Source organism: Zea mays, chromosome 4 (assembly GCF_902167145.1).
Source record: "Zea mays cultivar B73 chromosome 4, Zm-B73-REFERENCE-NAM-5.0, whole genome shotgun sequence".
Lineage (NCBI taxonomy): Eukaryota > Viridiplantae > Streptophyta > Magnoliopsida > Poales > Poaceae > Zea > Zea mays.
This window is the reverse complement of record NC_050099.1, coordinates 107225865-107243143: the sequence shown is the minus strand read 5'-3', so window position 1 is coordinate 107243143 and position 17279 is coordinate 107225865.

Below are 17279 nucleotides of genomic sequence, written 5' to 3'. Positions count from 1 at the left end.
TTTTATCCGTTAGTTATTTCTGCTGCATTAAAAACTATGGTTACTGCTTTTGAAACTTTGATAATATAATCACTATTGATACTTCTTAAATTTGTGGTATTATGCTTTATTGTATTTCTCTGTGCCTCACCTTCGAGTGAGCTAGTGGTATTTGATCCTTCGTAAGTGGCTTTATCAGACTAGGTCCGAGGGATTTAAAGTTTATTCTGATTTAAGTGTGTCGTTGCCTCTAAGGCGAGACTTGGGCAGTTAAGCTGGAATAATCTGGGCGGTTCTGGCACAGCTGGTATCAGAGCGATTACTGTCGGTGTTTTGGGTCCGACCGCACACCCGGGGTTGCCCCTCAAGGTGTTTTTAGGAGTAGGACGGTGTCGGCAACTATAGCAAAATGGTTCGTGTCGATTGCACGAGGAACAGTGGACAAGGTTTACAGGTTCGGGCCGCTTAGAGATGCGTAACACCCTACGTCCTGGTGAGTATGCTGGGTGAATGTGGTTACAAGAGAGCTCTCTACAGAGAGTTGATGTGAGTGGCTAAGTAATGGGGTTGATCGTTCTAAAGGGGTGCCCCCTAGGCCTTATATACTCAACTGTGGGGCAATACATGTGGATATGATAACAACGAGTAGCTAAAAGATAGTGAACTGCTTGAGTTTATCTCCATGTAACCCTGCCGACTTATCCTCGCGTGGCTCCGTTGCATGGGGGCTCCAGCGCGGGAAAGTCGGATCTCTGTTGCGGTCACTCGCTCGACGTTGTGAGTCGTCTGGGTTTGCACCAGTCCAGCCTCATGTCGATCTGCTCTGCTAGTTGTCTCTCCCCAGGCCCACGAAAGAGTGACCTTACGATTTATTGGGCCCTTGGGCCTTTCGTGAGGTCTTTTACTCTTTTAGCGGACCCGGGGGATATCTGTCCCCCACAAGCCCCCGATCTTTGGGTTAATTTAGAGGTAATCAGCCCAAAGATCCCAGGTCTAGCTTGCAGGTGATTTGAAGAAAATGACTTCCTGTTGTCTTCTCCTGCTTTGATCACTCGTTGACTGAAGCTTAGTTTCGTGCTTGTGCCTTAGAGGTCGGCATTTCAATTTGTAGGATTCTGAACTTCATTGGGTGCACCGGAGGTGCACCCAATGGGTGTAGCCCCCGAGCTTCGAGTAGATTTTTAGAAAATAATCTGCTCGAAGGTCTTCCCCAGAAATTATTTCCATTTGTGCTCCTGCGTTTTGGTTGAGGGTTGGCCTTTTAATCTTGTCCAACGCCTTAGAAGTCGGCACTATCTTGGCTTGGAATGATAATCCATGGGGTGCGCCGGAGGTGCACCCAATGGGTGTAGCCCCCGACCTTCAAATGGATTTTTGAGGATAATCCGTTCGAAGGTCTTCTTTGCTGAAAATTATCCTTTCTGTTTGTAGAAATTGGCATGAAGCTATTCGCATTATGCTTTGGAGGTCAGCATTATGTCATCAATATTTTGCTTCAGAGGTCAGCATATATTTTGTCTTTACCAGCCGAGTTCGCAATCCATCCATATCTTGCTAGGTAGTGCAATTTATTTGCTCTGCGACTGATTGGACGTTTGATGGACGTTCTCTGTCTAGTCTTCACGTCGCTTCTGTCGGCCATATTTTGTACTTTACTGGCTATATTTGGCTTTCCTCTGATCCTTACTGATATCTCATTTTTGTCTTGAGGTATTCACTGCGTGCCCTGCACAGATGTGACCGTTTTGAAAAATATACTGATAATTCCTGGGCGTCCCCCCCCCAACGGGTGTGGGCAAGGGACGACTTGGTACGCTGAGTGTTTTAGCCGGCTGCTTCTGAGTAGTAATGTGATGTGACGGTGAGTGTAATCATATCCTCCGCGCTGTTGACTGGAGTCCCAATGGGTGTTGTGCTGCGTGAAACGGCGTCAGCCGCCTGACGTGTCTTCAGACGGGTTGAAGTGCTTATTGAATGCTTCGCGACTGTTCAGTGACCGCGGTTGGAGGTGAGCGGTTGCCTTCTCCTTCTATAAATAACGTCGTTGTCTCTCTGTCCTTTTCACATCTCTCGCTGTTCTCTGTTGCTTCCCTTTCTTTTCTTCCTTGTGCTTCCACCATGGGCAAGAACAACAAACGCAAGCGTGAGCCAACTCCTCCATCGGAGGAGTTTGGTAACTCGGAGTACTCAGAGGAGGAGTTCTCCTCTGAGTCCGAGGGGTCTCCGGCTTCCATCCCCCTGCGTGAGTCGTCTGACGACTCAGACGACTCCCAGGGGCTTGCGGCGGAGGTCTGGACGTACATCCGGGCCGTCGAGCGCTCCGGGCTCGAGGGCTCGGATGAGTCGGAGTACTCCTCGGATGAGGAGGACTCGGACGACGACGGCGAGGACGAGGACGACGACGACGACGACGAAGGCGGTGGCGGCGGTGACGGTGACGGCAGCGGCAGGGGCGGCAGCGGCGGCAGCAAGGACGGTGACGGCGGCGGCAGCAGGGGCGGCAGCGGCGGTGGCGACAGCAGCAGAGGCAGCACCAGGGGCGGCAGCAGCGGCGGCAGCAACAGGGCCAGTGGCTAGATGCCACTGGTCTTCTAGATATTAGTATAGTATAGTTAGAATAATGTAGTAGTAATTACTAGTGTAGAGTAGTATAGTGTAGTGTAGTAGTAGTAGTAGTAGTAATGTAATGTAATGTAGTAGTAGTAATAGGGAAGTATCAACTTATAAAGAGTTGATTTGTAAGCATGATTTCTTCCCCTTAATGAAGTAATGGTGTTGGTTTCTCCTTTATGACTTGTCTTGCTCGTTTGTTAAGCTGATCCCTTTGAGACAGTAAATGAATAACTCGGGCATCAAACTGATGCTTTTAGGAACAGTCACCGAGTAACTTTATAGATGGTGTCGGCGCTTTTAGAGTAACTGCTGAGTAATTGAACACAGTATCGGAGTTTTAGAGATAACTGCCGAGCGACCGAATACAATATCAGCTTTTTAGAGGCAACGCCGAGTGACTGGAGGGCGACGTCGGCGTTTTAGAGGCAACGCCGAGCAACTGATCACTATATCAGCGTTTTAGAGGCAACGCCGAGTGACTGGAGGGCGACGTCGGCGTTTTAGAGGCAACGCCGAGCAACTGATCACTATATCAGTGTTTTAGGGGCAACGCCGAGTGACTGGAGGGCGACGTCGGCGTTTTAGAGACAACGCCGAGCAACTGAACACGAAATCGGCGTTTTGGAGGCAGCGCCGACCAACTGGAGGGCGACGTCGGCATTTTAGAGGTAATGCCGAGCGACTGATCACTATATCAGCGTTTTAGGGGCAACGCCGAGTGACTGGAGGACGACGTCGGCGTTTTAGAGACAACGCCGAGCAACTGAACACGAAATCGGCGTTTTGGAGGCAGCGCCGACTGACTGGAGGGCGACGTCGGCATTTTAGAGGTAATGTCGAGCGATTGAACACGAAATCGGCGTTTTGGAGGCAACGCCGAGTGATAGCAGGCCGCGCGAGCCACTTTGAGGATGATGGCCGAGTGATGAGGTGGCGCACTGGTGTTCTGGAGATAACTGCCGGGTTTCCACGTGGCATGCTGGGGTTTTGGAAATAACCGCCGGGTGATGACTGGGCACTTTTTGAAATGGTATCTGGCTCGAGAATATCCCATAAGTGCTGCGCTTTTAGCCGCCTTTGCTTTCCGTGCCCTAGTTCTTGCTTTCTTGCTTCCGAATCCTCTCTGCTATTCGCCTCGCATTCCGCTCGCAGATAGAATCGAGATGGCGCCCAAAAGGAAGACTTCAAGTTCAACTGCTGTGGTGATTCCTCCAATCGACCCCAACAGCCAGTTGCCTTTCGCAGGTAACCACATGTCTATCATTTCTGAGCCTGAACTTCTCCACCTCGTATCCATCAGAGTTCTTCCTCCGCGGGAACTCTGTTCTTTGCGGATTTGCCATGGGTTTACTGTCCCGACCGAGGATACCCATGAGTCCGTTGTTTACGCCCCTTTCCTTCTCCGTGGACTTGGCCTTCCCATTTCTCCCTTTTTCCGCGGCCTCCTTGATTTCTACCATATTAACCTGACCCATTTGAACCCCAATTCAATTCTGCAAATCTCCATTTTCGTTCATTTATGCGAGGCCTTTCTTGGCGTGCTGCCGCATTTCGGTCTGTGGAAATACTTGTATCATTGTCGCCCTGGGATGGCCGGGGGACAACATCAGTTGGTCGGGGGTGCCAGCTTGGAGATGCGCCGCGGGAGGAAAACTGAATATCTCGAGATCCCTCTCAAGGACAGTATTAAGGGATGGCGCCTGGAGTGGTTCATAGTTGAGAATTATGGGAATTCTCTCCCCTCCCGGTCGGGAAGACAGCCGGACGTTCGCACCCCAAGCTGGACCGAGTCTCCCACAGATCAGGAGGTAGCTGAGGCAGGTGTGTTGCTAGCTGAAGTTGGACTGCTGAAAGAGAGGGGTCTGACTGCTGAAGCTGTGGTTACTGACTTTGTTTTCAAGAATATTCAGCCTTTGAAAGACAGGGCCTACCCAGCTTATCTGTATCGAGGGCTAGCCGACTCAACTCGGGTTACTAACAGAAGAATTCCCTCTGCAGACTTGGTGAGTCGACTGGAGATGATCCTTAGGGGTAAAGTGTCAAATGTTGGTGCTCCTGTGGCATACTCGGCCTGGAACCTGCCTCCTCCCAAAGCCTTCACCCTTTTTGTGTCGAATCCACCTATTACTGATGGCAGTTTGGGCCTTAGAGTGCGACCCTCTGCTGAAGAAGTTAGTGCTTTGGTTGCCTCGCTTGGGGAGATTCCTGATGACGAACGGCAGGTCCATTTTGAGGTGCCCCTGAACCCTAGTGATGCAGAGATAAGCGCTATGCTTGATTTGCTGGCTGAGGATTCTTCCGACGCTGCTCCTGCTGGGGCGTTGGTAGTGGCACCCCTCCCAGAGGCTGATACAACTTTGGATACTCAGAAGCCCGTCAGTACTCGCCCGAGGCGCCCTTGCCGAGCCAATCAGCCTGATCCTTCTGCTGATGAGCAGAAGAAGAAAAGAAGACGCCTCTGGCGAGTATCCAGTTTTGATCAGGACGCTGGTACCTCGGTTCCTGCTACTGAAGAAGTGCCTGCAACTGGATTTGCTGATGCTGACCCCAATGGGTGTACCCAATCTGCTGCTGATCCCAATGGGGGTGCTTCATCCGTTGCTGATCCCAATGGGGGTGCTGCTTGTGTTGCCAATGTGGATGACGAGGAGGAAGAAAATGAGATTCCTTTGACTCGGAAAAACAGTCGGCAGTGCATCGCCAGCGGTGAAAGTAGTGGAGTTCCCTCTCCTGCTTTGTCTGCCCTCATTGGTCTGCAAGAACTGTCCCTGGCCAACTTTGATCAAACTCTTGAGGATATGGTCCCAGAGGATTTGTTATCGGAGCCAGTGTATGATGGTGCAATGGAGGCTTGCGCTGACGTGCCTGATGCTGGGTTGAGGTCATCCCGTGCCTCGTCGACCTTAGAGCTCGATCTCGAGGGTAGGGAGACTGTGTGATATCCTAGCCCCTGGGATGGTGATTTCCTGGCCCAAGGCTTAATATAATTAATAGTGTAATCATACCAACAAGGTGCATCTTCTTTTTCGGAAGCCTATCTCGAAAGAACCTCCAAGTTAAGCGTGCTTGGCTTGGAGCAATTTGGGATGGGTGACCGACCAGGAAGTTTTCTCGGGTGCGCATGAGTGAGGACAAAGTGTGCACAAAAGACTCGTGTTGGTCTGTGGGGACAATATATGATCCTAGAGAGCTGCCAGGAGTAAGTACCGCCGGTCCAGGGATTGGACGGGGTGTTACAAGTGGTATCAGAGCCAACCCTCGCGGTTTCACGGGCGTGTGTGGGCTAGGGGGTTCGGGTATATGGCGCATGGCGCATGTGGGCCTGGAGTGGTCACATGGCATGGCATATGACGACACTAGACACACATACGTGGCTAAGAGGGGAGGTTCCTGGATTGGGGTTGACCGACGAGGACGTCGGTCTTCTAAGGGGGGTGGATTGTGATATCCTAGCCCCTGGGATGGTGATTTCCTGGCCCAAGGCTTAATAGAATTAATAGTGTAATCATACCAACAAGGTGCATCTTCTTTTTCGGAAGCCTATCTCGAAAGAAACTCCAAGTTAAGCGTGCTTGGCTTGGAGCAATTTGGGATGGGTGACCGACTGGGAAGTTTTCTCGGGTGCGCATGAGTGAGGACAAAGTGCGCACAAAAGACTCGTGTTGGTCTGTGGGAACAATATATGATCCTAGAGAGCTGCCAGGAGTAAGTACCGCCGGTCCAGGGATTGGACGGGGTGTTACAGACTGACTTGGATCGTCCTGGTCCTATGGAAGTAGCTGAGGGCCCGTCAACCTTAGAGGTGGTGTCTGCAGAGAGCTTGGACCTCAAGAGTGGTGCTGACACATGCCCAGCCCCCGAGGATGTTGCCGGGGATGACTTGGCTCGGGTGAAGAGTGTAAGCCACTGCCCAGCCCCCGAGGGTGCTGCCGGGGGTGATCCGGCTCAAGTGGGCAGTGTAAACTATGACCCAGCCCCCGAGGGTGCCCGAGCGGGGTCTCCCTCCTGTACTTCCATGGACGTTCATGTGGGATCTCCTCCATACTCTGGCTGTATGGTGGTAGCCCAAACTTTGGACCAGGGAGTCGCTTTAGAGGGCAGCGTCCCCGCTGACCGAGTGTTGGGCTCTGTTGAAGGTACTGAGCTGATCCCTGCTGGTTCGTTGCAAACTGCTTCGGGTGGTGGCCTTGCGCCTAGTTATCAACTGATCTCTCCTGATTTGGGGATCCCTTCGTTCTTTTCCAACCTCCAGGTACTGTGATGTATTTTAGCTTGATTTTCACATTGTATGAACTGCTGTCATTACACTCATCTGTTTTCCTCATCAGGCTTTGGTGGATGGGATGGCTAGCCAGCTGAGGCTACAGGGTGCTTCCGTCCCAGAAGTAGCTTCGTCTCTTGCATGCTGGAATCCAGTGTCACTTCAACATCGCGTCTCTGAATTAGAGGCAACCAACGCTGGTTAGTGCCTTTTTGCTTCTCTTTGCCTTCACTGTGGACTGCTTTACCTTCTGACCCCGTTTTGTTTGATTGTCCTTTGCTAGGGATGACTCGGCAGATTTCAACTCTTGAGGAAAAACATTCCCGAGATCAGGCTGAATTGGTCCAGCGGTGTGCTGACTTCGAGGAGAAGTACTCTCAGAGCCAAACTGAACTGGGTCAAGTCTCTGCTACTTTGGATGATGCCAATGCGCTAAGTTCTTCTCTTCATGCTCAGCTCGATTCTGGAAAGGTAATTTTCAAAACTGTGCTTTGCCTTGCCGTGTTCCTATTACTTGTTTGGTTTTTGAAGAAGTTGATTTTTTGCTCGCAGGAAGAAAAGCGTATCCTTGCTGCTTCTCGTGACAGTCTTGACAGATTGTACCGTGATTCTAGCAACTCGCTGACCATCCTGGAGAGGAGTCACCGCTTCACAATGGAAGAATTGGACAATCAACGCTGTAAGATGCAGGAATCTGCGGATGAAGTGACCCGCCTCAAGCAGTTGATATCGGCGAAGGATGCTACCATCAGAGAACTCCGAGCCTCCAAGAAATCCATTGGCCAGGAGTTAGAAACCGCTCGACTGGCTGTTAAGGTTGCCGAAGAAACTTCTGTTACTCTCAGAGCCCAGCGCGACAGAGCCATGGACAAGGCTATTCGGGCGGGGCGAATCTTGATGAGGAGACCCGGCGTGATTGTTCCTGAAGACATAAGGGCTGATGTGAATGCTGCCCCTGATTCCTCGAGTCGCCCTTCTTCGTCAGTTGCTCGCAGAAGTCGAAGAATTCTGAACTTGTGAAGTTGGATCCTAAGTCAGTTATGATGCTGTTTGGTATCCCGAATCTGAATATTATGTCTTGTATGAATTCCACGGCCTTAGCAGAGGTTAAAGAAGCAATGGGCTTGAACTCTATCCATTTAGTGAATTTGTCGATCGCCACCAATACATGAGTATATCCCCCTTGAGCTTTCTTGAAAGGTCCAATCATATCCAGTCCCCAACATGCGAAAGGCCAAGTTACTGGTATGGTCTGCAGTTGGTGTGCTGGCAGATGTTGTTGCTTTGACAAGTATTGGCAAGCTTCGCACCTCTGAACTAACTCGGCTGCATCATTCTTTGCTGTTGGCCAATAGAATCCTGACCTGAAGACTTTCCCGACTAGTGTTCTGGAGGCTGCATGTATTCCACATTGCCCAGCATGGACCTCCTCCAGAAGTTGCTTCCCAGTGGACGGGAGAATGCACTTCATGAGGACGCCTGATGCACCCCTTCTGTATAATGTCTCCCCAATGAGTGTATAGTGAGCCGACTGTCTGGCGATGCGCTCTGCCGAGTTCTTGTCGTCTGGTTCTTCTTCATTCTTTATATACTTGATGATTGGCCTTCTCCAGTCATCAGAGTCTGACTCGGGTTGATCTATAATGTTGCACTCTTCTGTTTGATCCATTGAGATACTCGGTTGCAGTATTTCTTGCATAAAGACTCCGGGTGGGACCTGAGCTCGACTGGATCCTAGCTTGGATAGTACATCGGCTGTCGTGTTCCGGTCTCTTTCTACATGATGAAATTCTAGACCTTCAAATTTATCTTCCATCTTTCGGACGGCAGCGCAGTATTTTCCCATTGAATCGCTTGAACAATCCCACTCCTTGTTTATCTGGCTGATGACCACCAGAGAGTCTCCGTATACCATCAATCTCTTGACGTCCAATGAAATGGCGATGTTCAATCCATGGATTAGAGCTTCATACTCGGCCTCATTGTTGGAGGCCGGAAATAGCAGCTGGAGGGCATATTTGAGGTGCTCGCCTCCAGGTGCGGTGAAGAGAATTCCTGCTCCTGCTCCCTGCAACTTCAGCGAGCCATCAAAATACATTCGCCACACTTCTGCAGTCTCTGGGTTATCTGGTACTTGCTGCTCAGTCCACTCTGATACGAAATCAACCAGTGCTTGAGTTTTGATGGCAGTGCGAGGTTGGAACTTGATGTCATGAGATCCCAGCTCGCAAGCCCACTTGGCTATTCGGCCAATGGCCTCCTTGTTATGAAGAATATCCCCTATTGGAAAACCAGTGACTACTATGACTTTGTGGTCATCAAAGTAGTGACATAGCTTGCGGGCAGTTAGAAGTACTGCGTATAATAGCTTCTGAACTTGAGGATACTTTTTCTTTGAGGGGCCTAGAACTTCACTGATGAAGTAAACAGGATGTTGCACTGGGTAGGCATGTCCTTCTTCTACTCGCTCGACTACCAACGCGGTGCTTACCACGTGAGTCGTGCAAGAGATATATAGTAGCAAATCTTCAGCTGGTTGAGTTGACGTAGCTCGTCGGGGTGGCTTCAGTACTGGTGGTGTTGTCAAGAATTTCTTCAGTGCATCTAGAGCTTCCTGTGCTTCTGAAGTCCACTGAAACTTGTCCACCTTCTTGAGTAGCTTGTAAAATGGCAAACCTTTTTCCCCTAGCCTGGATATAAATCTGCTCAGAGCTGCCATACATCCAGTGAGTCGTTGAACCTTCTTTTGTGATCGAGGTGCTTCCATCTTTATGATAGCTTCAATCTTATCCGGATTAGCCTCAATTCTTCGGTGGCTGACGATAAACCCGAGCAACTTTCCTGCTGGTACCCCGAAAACACATTTTTCGGGATTAAGCTTCCATCTATATCGTCTCAGGCTGTTGAAAACCAGCTGCAAGTCTTCGATGAAGTTTTCCGAATTCTCTGTTTTGATTACCACATCATCTACGTAAGCCTCCACACGCTTGCCCCAGTGATCGGCTAAGCATGTTTGAATGGCTCTCTGATAAGTCGCTCCAGCGTTTTTGAGGCCGAACGGCATGGAGGTATAATAGAAGGCACCAAACGAAGTGATGAACGCCGTTTTTTCCTCGTCTTCCTTCGCCAAACTAATCTGATGATATCCGGAATAGCAATCCAAGAAAGACATCACAGAACATCCAGCGGTGGAGTCCACCACCTGATCTATCCTTGGGAGCCCGAAGGGATCCTTCGGACAGTGTTTGTTGAGATCAGTATAATCGACGCACATGCGCCAATCCACTTCATTCTTTTTGAGTACAAGAACAGGGTTGGCTAACCACTCGGGGTGTAGCACTTCTCTAATAAACCCAGCCACGACCAAGCGAGCTAACTCGGCGCGAATGGCCTCTCTTTTGTCGGGCGTGAAACGACGTAGCTTTTGCCGAATCGGCCTTGCCTGGGGATAGACCTTCAGTTTGTGCTCGACCAGTTCTCTTGGGACTCCCGGCATATCCGCAGGTTGCCATGCGAATACATCTCGGTTATCTTGCAGAAACTAGACGAGCGCGCTTTCCTATTTGTCGTCCAAGCTGGAGCTGATGATGGCAGTCTTGCGTTCATCAGCGAACCCCAGGTTGATCCTCTTGGTTTCTTCAGTCGGCCGCATAGAAGTCGCGGCCTGGGCTTCTTTTGCCGGTACTGCAAGGTCCTCTTCAGGCTTAGAGTTCGCCGGTGTCGAAGAAACCGCCGATGGCTTGGTGGTGAGGGCTGCTTGGATGGCCACTCGAAAACATTCTGCGGCGCCTTGGAAGTCGGCGCGCACAGTTATGATTCCTTGCGGTCCTGGCATCTTCAGTATCATGTACGTGTAATGGGGGATGGCCATGAATTTGGCCAGTCTCGGCCTCCCGATGATGGCGTTGTACCCGCAGTCGAAGTTCGCCACTTCGAACCTCAGGAATTCGGTTCTGTAGTTCTCCAGAGTTCCGAAGGTGACTGGCATGTAGATGTGGCCCAGCGGGTATTCCCCTTCCGTCGGCACGATGCCAAAGAAGGGAGTGTCCGACTCGTGGAGCTCTTTGAGGTGAACTCCCAAGCCTTGGAGTGTCCGGGGGAAGGTGACGTTGATGCTGCTCCCCCCGTCCACTAGCACCTTCTTCACCCGGCTCTCTCGGATCACCGGATCGACGAGGAGCGGGTATTTGCCTGGATGGTCGAAGTTGATCCATTGATCTTCCCGAGTGAAAGTGATCGGGTGCTCCGACCACCGGTATGGGGCGGGAGGACCGGTGGTCGCCACCAGTATCTGGCGGTCGTTGAGCTTTTGTTGTCGTTTGTTTTCCTACGATCCGTGTCCGCCGAAGATGACGTTGACCTCTCTGTCCACGCGCGGGAAAGCTCCTCCTCCTCCCCCCTCCTCCTGCTGATGGGGTTGTCGTGGTTCATCTGGTCCTCCCCTCGGCGGAGGAGGAGGTAGAGGTTGGAAGGGTCGGCCGTGCCCGATGGAGTGCTTGAAGTCCCGGCAGTTACGAAGAGTGTGGCGCATGTCCTTGTGGTACGGGCACTGAGTGTCGAGGATGTCGTCCAGCGTGCGTTCGCCTCCGCGAGGTCCTCCTCGGGCGCGAGAGCCAGGTGGTCCGGCGGCATGCACTTCTTCGCGAGGCCTCTTCTCCCAGCGTTTGTCGGGTTGCTGGTTCGCGTCGCGTCGTGGTGCTGCCGGTGCGGGCTTTGCTCCTCCGATGAGGTCCTAAGCTCGCTCGTCGGTGGTGATGTAGAGATCGGCTTCCCAGAACAGCTCCTCGGAAGTAGTCGGCGCCTTCTGCAGTATGACTCGGACGAAAGCCGAGTCATTGGATCCTCTGTAGAAGTCCTCGATCACGGCCGCCTCCGTGACCTCGGGAATTCAATTTCTCATGGTCTGGAACCTTTTGAGGTACGACCGAAGAGTTTCGTCCCCTCGGCGCTTGATGGATTTGAGGTCCCATGGTTGCGCCGGTTTGTCGGAGAGGGACTGGAAATTGGCGGTGAAGCGTCGACTGAAGTCGCCCCAGTCGTCGATGCAGTGTCGGGGTAGATGTCGTAGCCATTGCAGCGCGTCTTGCCCAAGGACGATGGGTAAATACGCGGTCATCACGTCTTCGGACGCCCCGGCAGCTCGAGCAGCGGTGGTGTAGACGGCTAGCCAACCCCCTGGATCCTGCTTAGGTTCATACTTGTCGACATTGGATACCTTGAAGTTGGGAGGTCATTGGATGGCCCTAAGGCGCGGAGTAAGGGCAGACACTCCGCAGGTGTCCTCTTGTCGTCGGGGATGATGCCTGTCCCGGGGAGGGGAGTAGTGGTGGTGGTTCCTCGACCGTCCCCGGGTGGTACCGCCAGTTGAGGCCGTTGCCAACTCAGTTCTGGTGGCCTGGCTCTGAGCTGGGATACCATGATCCCTGTCGTACTCCTCCCGGCGGCGGATCTCGTTCTCATGCCACCGTTCGCGCGAAGCGTTGATGGAGCTTCGCGCGTCTCGGCGACTGTTGATGGCATGTCGTAGATTGTTCGGCGGGTGAGCAAGCGGTAGAAGATGGTTGGCTGCCTGGGTGAACAGTTGTCGGTAGCCCTCGGCGTCGGTAGTCCGAGGGAGTCCATCAGCTATCCGAGCCAATACTCCTCCGACTTCGCTCGGCATGTTCATGGCTCGGGCAAAGTCAGGGTTTAGGTTGCGCCCGAAGAATGGATTCTCCTGACGTTGCCTTGCATCCTGCTCGGCTTGTTCCTGAGCCCGGCGGCGATCACGTCGTCGGGAGTTCCTTCGTTCTTTGAAGACGCGCTCTTCTGGAGTTTCTCCTATCTCCGAGACCTCGTCTCGCGAGACAGGTTGCTCCAGATCCCGTTCTCCGGCCGCGTGATGTCGTCGAACGCTCCTGCGCCGGTTTCTTCGTCGGCGGGATTCTCGTTGAGGCGGTTCTTCTCTGGGTGTAGTCGGCTCGTCGTCGGAGACGGTAGGTGACTCCACTCTCCCGATGAAGAGGACGTCGGGGTAGAATGGTGCTGCTGTCGTGGCGATCTTCTTCATGTTCTCCTTTGAGATCGGAGGAACGGAAAGAACAACTTGCTTCCCCTTGGTCTCTTTCTTCCTCGCGATCTGTGTCCATTCTTTTGTCGGAGAAGTAGACAGTGGGGTTCTCCGGGTCAGCGAGCCCTCGGCCCCCGACTTTTCGGAGACGATCTTTTTCCGGAGAGCTGGAGGTTGCGCTTCTCCGGCATTTTCGGAGTTTGTTGGAGGAGACTTCTTTTCCAGCAGATCCGCAATGCGGTGTAGAGTTCCCTCTTCATCCGCTACGGATGAGATTGTTCCGAAGCAGAATACGGATCCGGGACGCAGGGTGATCTTGCTGTGGAAGGTGACGGCCATTGAGCTAGCTTGGATCGTCGACACACCCCCTACCTGGCGCGCCAGCTGTCGGTGTTTTGGGTCCGACCGCACACCCGGGGTTGCCCCTCAAGGTGTTTTTAGGAGTAGGACGGTGTCGGCAACTGTAGCAAAATGGTTCGTGCCGATTGCACGAGGAACAGTGGACAAGGTTTACAGGTTCGGGCCGCTTAGAGATGCGTAACACCCTACGTCCTGGTGAGTATGCTGGGTGAATGTGGTTACAAGAGAGCTCTCTGCAGAGAGTTGATGTGAGTGGCTAAGTAATGGGGTTGATCGTTCTGAAGGGGTGCCCCCTAGGCCTTATATACTCAACCGTGGGGCAATACATGTGGATATGATAACAACGAGTAGCTAAAAGATAGTGAACTGCTTGAGTTTATCTCCATGTAACCCTGCCGACTTATCCTCGCGTGGCTCCGTTGCATGGGGGCTCCAGCGCGGGAAAGTCGGATCTCTGTTGCGGTCACTCACTCGACGTTGTGAGTCGTCTGGGTTTGCACCAGTCCGGCCTCATGTCGATCTGCTCTGCTGGTTGTCTCTCCCCAGGCCCACGAAAGAGTGACCTTACGATTTATTGGGCCCTTGGGCCTTTCATTGTGGCGGAACTGCCCGAATTATTCCAACTTAAGTGTCCAAGTCCCGCCTTAGAGGCTAGACCACACTTAAATGGGAATAACCCGTCAATCCCTCGGATCTAGTCCGACACGGCCACTGACAGGATCAAGTACCACAATCTCACTCGAAGGTGAGTCACAGAGCAAATACAATAAAGCATAAAACCATACATGCCATAATGTTAAATTATTACATCACCATTATCATCATCGGAGTTTTTGCAAAAGTATCCATCATTGTTCGAAGTGCAGCGGAATAAAACTAACGGTAAATAAAACAGAGAGATGGGGAAGCCTGTCCCATCACTCCTCATGCTCCTCCTCAGCCGAGGTAGGGTCCCACTCGACAGCCCAACCCGGTGGCAGGGTGGTCGGCCAAGTTATCCCAGCAACCATCTCCTCCAGGGAACCTGTAAAAATTATGCCACAAGCAAGGCTGAGTATACTAATACTCAGCTAGACTTACCCGGTGTGAGGAGTCTACTCCTCTACCTCTAGACATGCAGCTGTTTGGCTGTGGGGTTTGGTTGCCAAAAGCACTAGCTGAGTTTCTAAATCAAGATTTTAACTTAATCAAAGTTAAGTGTGACTCTCTTAAGGCTAAAAGTGGACTATCTACTCATACATGGTAGCAAGCATCATTAACAGTCAACATCTTATCTCAACTCATCATACTTCCACTTATTACTCAATGCAGTACAATGGATCAAGCAGTCTCATTAGCTGTGAGAAGCAGACGATTCGAATCGAGTTTTTATCCTTGCAAGGTAAACCTAAACACACGACATGTAGGGGCACTCCGTCCCCACACACATCAACCGTCCCCATCGATTCCCTGGCAACAGATCAGGGCTCACCGCCTTGGCGTACAATGCCCCACTGACCCCGACTGGCCGTCGTGCAGTGACCACACTTGTACCCACCATAACCGGAATGGGAGACCTCGTCTCAGGTCGCGTGAGGGGATATGTCTGCGGGCAGGTTCACTCAGGTACTAGGCTTACCGATTTACCATATTTCTCGGTATGTGTTTAGTACATTCAAACGCTTGACACAGGTATCCGCACGTTAATCCTTATTCCATTTTCCATCTCGTAAACAACCAATCCCCATGGATTGTTGTCCACCAACTAGTATCATGATATTGTGAAAGTGGGTACAATCAATTTCCTGATCTCGCGCGAGTGCTAGAAAAATCACTCGTCTTCTACCGAGATCCTATTTAATTAAAGCAACTACTCGACCTGTCATACTAGTATTCATTTCAAAAGGATTCCTGAGATCATGCAACTAGGGTTTCAAACAATTCCTACACCTAAGTGCACAATCAATCCTACAATCATTAAGTGAAGTAAAATAGCATAAATAACAGGTTATGCATAAAACCGGGGCTTGCCTTCCAAAGCAGTGGCAGGCAGGTCCTCTGGTGCTGGCTCTGGTGCTGGATCTGGGGCTACCTCCTGAGCAGCTCCTTGCTCCGGCACGAGGATGTACTCTCCATCCGCAAGATTACAGTCTATCGAAATGCAATGAACATGTATGTCATGATTATGCAAGATTTAAGAACATTAAGTTAAAGAAACTAAGTTAAGAATTTACTTAGGGTTTCCTGGTTCTGTGGGGCTTCTAGTGGTATACATAGACTTTGACTTATTACCCTTTAAGCTTAGATTTGGCTTTAGGATAACACAGTAGAATTTGTATTGTCTTGATACACTCTAGTGGACACAGTACAAGGTTTTGGAAATCATTATTTCACATTTTTCATTTTCCTTTATTTAATTTTCCATTTAGGGTTTCTAAGGTAGGTTTGAACTACATCATGGTTTTAATAATTTCTAAAAATTCTGTAAAAATTACAGTGGGTTGTCACTGGCTATTTTAGCTTGTTTTAAGAATTTGAGGCTTAAGGTATAAAAGTTAGGCCTTAAACAAAAATAACAAAAGTTAGGCAAAAAGGGGCACTTTACACTACACCTCCTAGTTAGGGGTAGGCTCTGTCCTAAAGGTTATTTTTGTTGACATCCTCTGGTAATAATAGGTCTTTGTGCTAAAAACCACAGGAAACTAAGGGGTGGTTAATTAGCTATGATTTTCCCAAGTTTAATGTCAAAAAGGCACTTTCTACTTCCTTATTATTTGAAAAATGTCAAACAGCAGACTTCATATTTTTCTTAGGTTCTTTATAATAAAACAATAGTGATCCCAAGGGTGGGGGTGTTTTCACCTTGGGGTTATTTTTGTGGAGTTTTTCTAAGTTATCCTTGTTTTATTAATTTAAAAGAGATCTTAATTATTTTACACTAAAACAGGGTATGATATATTTTTCTAGTGAACTACATTAACTAAGTATCTTAACAAAAATAGGGGTGCCCTCTGGTTCAATATTTGTGTCACTTTTCCTATTTTTCTTAAACTTAAGCATATTTGGAATAAGGGGTTAAAACTAACTTAATGTAATGGACAGAGGGGTTTAACATTTTTAAACAGGTTAGTAGGTGAATATAAACTTCTCCAAATTTTCCTAACCTTAGTCAAATAGCCTAACTATTTTTCTTACTATTATTTAGCTTTTGGCCAAAGTTAACATTAAATCAGAACTTTTAAGTTTTCCACCGTACCAAGGGGTTTTATATTTTTCCTAAATAGGTTACATGATTTAGAGTCTGGCAAAATTGGTTTGACCAAAATTGGATAAACCAAACAGAAGTTATGGGTTTTTAAAGTTTCTGTTTGAATTTAAATTAGGTTTTAATTAAGTTTTCCTGGAAAAACAGTTTGCGCCGAGGTCCCTGGGTTTAAAACAATTCAAACCTCGCAGATCTACCCTTAAGGCACTATTCACTTGAGTCTCTGACCTTTCACTTAACCCCCTGGGTTTCTCTCCCTCTCACCCGCAGTCCCTCCCTCAACTGAAACAGTAGCCGCGGGAAAGAAAAGGGTGGCGCGGCTTACCGGCGGCGAGGGAGGTCCGGCGAAGGGTAGGGTTGGCTCGGGGAGGGTCTGGCGATCACGTTGAGGTACGGCTCGTCGTCGGGGATGGCCGGAATCGCCCGGTCCACGTGAGCAGGCGGGCGAGCTCGTCGGCGGCGTGTGCTCCGGCCTATCCACGGCGGCATAGTTCAATCCAAGGGCATAGGGAGCTTCGTGGAGGTCTAAGGAGTCTAACCGTGCAAGGAATCGAAGAGAGGCGCACGGTGTACCTCGGTCCACAGTTGCCGGCGGTCGATTGAAGTCCGGTGACCTTGGGCCGGCCTCTCCGGTGAAGCAGAGCCCGATTCCTCGCTCGGGGAGCTTCACGGAGACGTGCACAGTCTTCTCCGGGGGCTGGACGGGGTTGGGAATGGCTGGGCTGGCCGGTCTACGGTGGCAGGGGCTCGGGTGGCCGCGGGCACGTCGCGTA